This window comes from Limulus polyphemus, unplaced genomic scaffold, assembly GCF_000517525.1.
Source record: "Limulus polyphemus unplaced genomic scaffold, Limulus_polyphemus-2.1.2 Scaffold1671, whole genome shotgun sequence".
Lineage (NCBI taxonomy): Eukaryota > Metazoa > Arthropoda > Merostomata > Xiphosura > Limulidae > Limulus > Limulus polyphemus.
In genome coordinates this window covers 77557-81979 of record NW_013667281.1, presented here as the reverse complement: position 1 = coordinate 81979, position 4423 = coordinate 77557, and positions in this window count along the sequence as shown.

The window sequence follows — 4423 nt, the reverse complement described above, 5'->3', positions numbered from 1 at the left end:
GTTCCGTACCAGTGCTTGCTATCTATTACTTATGCAGTAAAATGATGATAAAGTAAGTCAGGATGAAGTATGTTTTTCTCTACATGTTTCGAAACTCAAACTTTATAAGATGGATGAATAAATTGTATTGTTTTATGACGTTTTAAAATTTAACTTTAAATAAACATGAAACATGCGAACAGGCAGTATATTCTATTTGAAAATGACTTATTACTGCAATGTAATTTAATATTAAACAGAATGTTAAAAACCTTTCGTAAGAGCTATTTTTATATGTTAATACACAGGTTTAATTCCTTCGCAACGGGGCCCGGCATGGCCAGGTGGTTAAAGCACTCGACTCCCAATCTGAGGGTCGCGGATTCGAATCCCCGTCACACCGAACATGCTCGCCCTTTCAGCCATGGGGGCGTTATAATGTGACGGTCAATCCCACTGTTCGTTGGTAAAAGAGTAGCCCAAGAGTTGGCGGTGAGTGGTGATGACTAGTTGCCTTCCCTCTAGTCTTACACTGCTAAATTAGGGACGGCTAGCGCAGATAACCCTCGTGTAGCTTTGCGCGAAATTCAAAAAACAAACCTTCGCAACGAACTCCCAATTCTACCACGAATAGAGTTATGACTGAAGAATACGTCCCAGCTCTATCTGGGGAAATATATTAGCATAATGTGATTTTAAATGATGTCGAGCTTCAGGAAAACAGAACTCACACACTAAGCGTTTAGAACAGCAACGACCTCCAAAACCACATTCTAAATCCTCATCCGTAAAGTAAAGGTTACTCTTATGAAAGTAAGACTTTGTGATGAAGCTGGACATATATCTTACATGCTGCAATTAACAATAAAATAAAGATTTGAAGGTGTTCGAGGCTTACGAGCCAAAAGACCATAGGCTTTCAACAACACATCAAAACCAATAGATGTTTTCGTAAGAAAGAAACAGGGAATCATAGTATTATTATTTGACCACATATCTGTCAAACTCCCAGATACAACTATAATTAACTTTCTGCAATTGGTTGGCTTAAACTTGTTCTTGGAAGCGGACATCCACAAACAATGGAGAGCCTGTAGAAAGTTTAAAATATGTGTGGTCTGAAATTGGTTTTGCCATCCTTCACGGAAGTTTGTTACGATAGACATTCCAGTATCAGGCAATATTGAGATATCATGGACATCAGGAATACTTTCAACAATAGAGGGAATACTTCCAAAGACAGCACAGAACATGATTATCGCCCTTCTACTGGGTGATTAACCCTTATGAAACCAGTAAAAAGTATAGAAATCAATATACTTTCAGAACGATAGAATTATCTGTTTTACTATATGAGACACACAACACAAACGAGTCTGTGTTAATTATTTTCGTGTTTGTAGTGGAAAAAACCTATAAAAATATTATTTTTATCATTCGGGTGCTTTTATGTTAATTTTTTTTTTGTTTGTTTGTAGAACTTCGCTCAAAGCTACTTGAGGACTATCTGCGCTAGCCATCCCTAATTTTGAAGTAATAGACTAGAGGAAATGCGGCAAGCCAACACCACCCATAGCCAACTCCTGGGCTACTCTTTTACCAACAAACAGTGGGATTGGTCGTCACATTATAACGCCTCCACGGCTGAGAGGTCGAGCATATTCGGTGGCGGTAAGCTACCTCACAACCCACAGTTTGCAAGTCAAGTACTCTAACCACCAGACCTTTTTGTGTTAAAAAAGTAAACTCTGATTTTTACCCACGATAATGTAAACAAAATTTAAGACAGTGCATCTGTGATAGCCTAAAGATCGATTACCATAGACAAAGTGGCCCTCAATAAGGCCAAAGTACGAGCCGTTTTGTTACACGCAATAATTATGATACTCAAATAGTTTGAAGTATTAAAAAGTGTCTTATTAGCTGCAATAGATATGGGATAAATCATTTATTTGAGACTTCCAAGCGCATGTTTGACTTGCGAGAGGTACTGGATTTGGTCCCGATACAAATAAAAAGTTAGTTTAATCAGAGTTGTCCACCACGAAGACACATCATTTATTATTTCACTGTGGGTATCTAAATACTACAATTAACTGCTCCTTTAAAGCAGTAAACTAGTGAAATATCGGAAAAGCCTTGGTGCTTTTCTGCTAGCAGTTACTATTTTGTGCTATTTATGCACACGAGTCTTTAAACAGGATCGTTAGAATGGCCAATTTGACTTTAGAAGCTATATGAAAAACGATAACAACGCAGCTGGTGGTACCAGGTTTTCGGTTTCTTATTGGTGATCGTGCATCTTCACCAGGGGTATAGTTACAATTAGCAAGCTACAAGCAACATTATGTGTACAGTGGTAATAATGTGATGTGAAAACACATTGTCTCTTCTAGTGCCAGAGAACACGATCTGTGACGATAATAAAACATGTAAGACAAGAATCGTGCGCATATGACGCGTGCATTTTACATTTGAATCCTAACACGAATCTTAAGTTTTTTTTCTATATAAACAGAAGCTGTTTGTTGTCTCTGCTTCTCGGGCTGTCGACTCAAGCTGACGAGAAGAAAGGAAGATAATGCATTGCTTGTCACTGTGAAAATTTCATCTTTTATCAAATAATAAGATACTCATATGGAGTTGGCATCTCATCCATTTATCAGTTTTTTTCATCTCAACTTCAATGGTTAAATTTTATTTCTGTGAGGTTCATTTGATGCAGTTTATGTTTGCATACGCTGAAAAACTAAACTAGGAATTTGAGAAATTGTCTTCTCTTTCACCCGAATAATTATCAGAAAAAGAATGATATCATTTAGGAACGAAAATATATATATTTTTTTGTATTAAATATAATTCAACTTTAGATATCATTCAAATGGATAACATAATTGCAAGTCTAAAAACAGCTTTTTCGTGCTTAAGATTTTACAGATTTGACTTATTTGAAGAGTAATTGAGTTTTTAAATGATTTCAGTAGCATATACCCTAGACCGTGAAGAATTATTGTAAGACTAGTTTCAAACTGCATAATCTGGAACATATTATATTATACTGTTAGTTCCTATACACAATTCATTTTTAAACACAGTAATATTGTTATATACGCAGAATATATATATTTTTTAAATTTAATATTTGGTGAAGTGTATTTAACTTAACAGTATATAAGCTTTAATGAAGTTCCACAATCATAGCTGGACTTTTTAAGTATAGGCAATAGATATATATCTGTACATTTCCTGGAACACTAGATAACCTTTATCAGAACATCGTCACTGCCCTCTTTAAAATTGTTTGTTTGTAATTAAGCACAAAGCTACACAATGGGCTATCTGTGCTCTGCCCACCACGGGTATCGAAACCCGAATGCTAGCGTTGTAAGTCCGCAGACATACCGCTGTGCCACTGGGGGCCCTCTTTAAAATTGTGATTGGAAGGCACATTTACATCACACGAAAGAATGCTACTTGGCTCCAGGAATAACCAAAATCATAACAACTGGAAAATATTTGTTTGTTTGTAGTTAACCACAATGGGCTATCTGTGCTGTGCACACCACGGATATAGAAATTTAGTTTCTGGCGTTATAAGTCCGCAGACATACCGCTGTGGGGCTCAACTAGAAATGAAAGAAGGTGTGTGTTATAAGATATACTGTACAAAACTTTGTCAAAACACGTTGGCTGGTAATAAATGGAAATTTATAACTACTTTAACTAAAATATATACACACCACAAGGGATATAGCAGAAGTCGAGACATGCCATTCCAATTAATGGTTTTTCTAATTTTGAATTAGCTGCATTAAAAAAAGCTGAGCTACAAGGCATTAATGCCACAAGGAATTGTAAGTGCTTTGATTTTTATGCCACAATCAATGTTTCTAAAGCTTAAAAACTCAGACAAATAGTGGTTTCGCTATCCCCATCAGACATAACCTTCAAATCACTTGATTGGTTACTGTCCTAACGAGTCACCTAAAATAGATCTGGGAAGCACTTGGCAACTAACAATGGATGAATTAAGCAGTCTGTAAAGAAAAACAGAGATCAAAATGATATTGCAAATCTAAAAAAAACTCCAGGATTAATCATTGTGTGGCGTTGCTTAGAATTAAAACACTAAAAAAGGTATTAGGGTGCGAAACAATGGTTCAAAATCGTTCACATACGAAAACAAAATCATCAAACTTATTATTTTTAACATTTAGATGATGTCTGGAATTTTGGCCACACTTTTGTGAAAGATATAATAGAGGAGGTAATGTAGTATAAGTTATACAACTGATGTAAATATGAATAAACACTGTCATTGCAAGAAAAACCAGGCTAACTAAGAATGTTCCCAAATAAGGATCTAACCTACATAAATGCCAATGTGTGTCACGTCACGCTTGATTTCTCGAAATAGGAGGAGTCAAAAAAGCCAAAATGCATT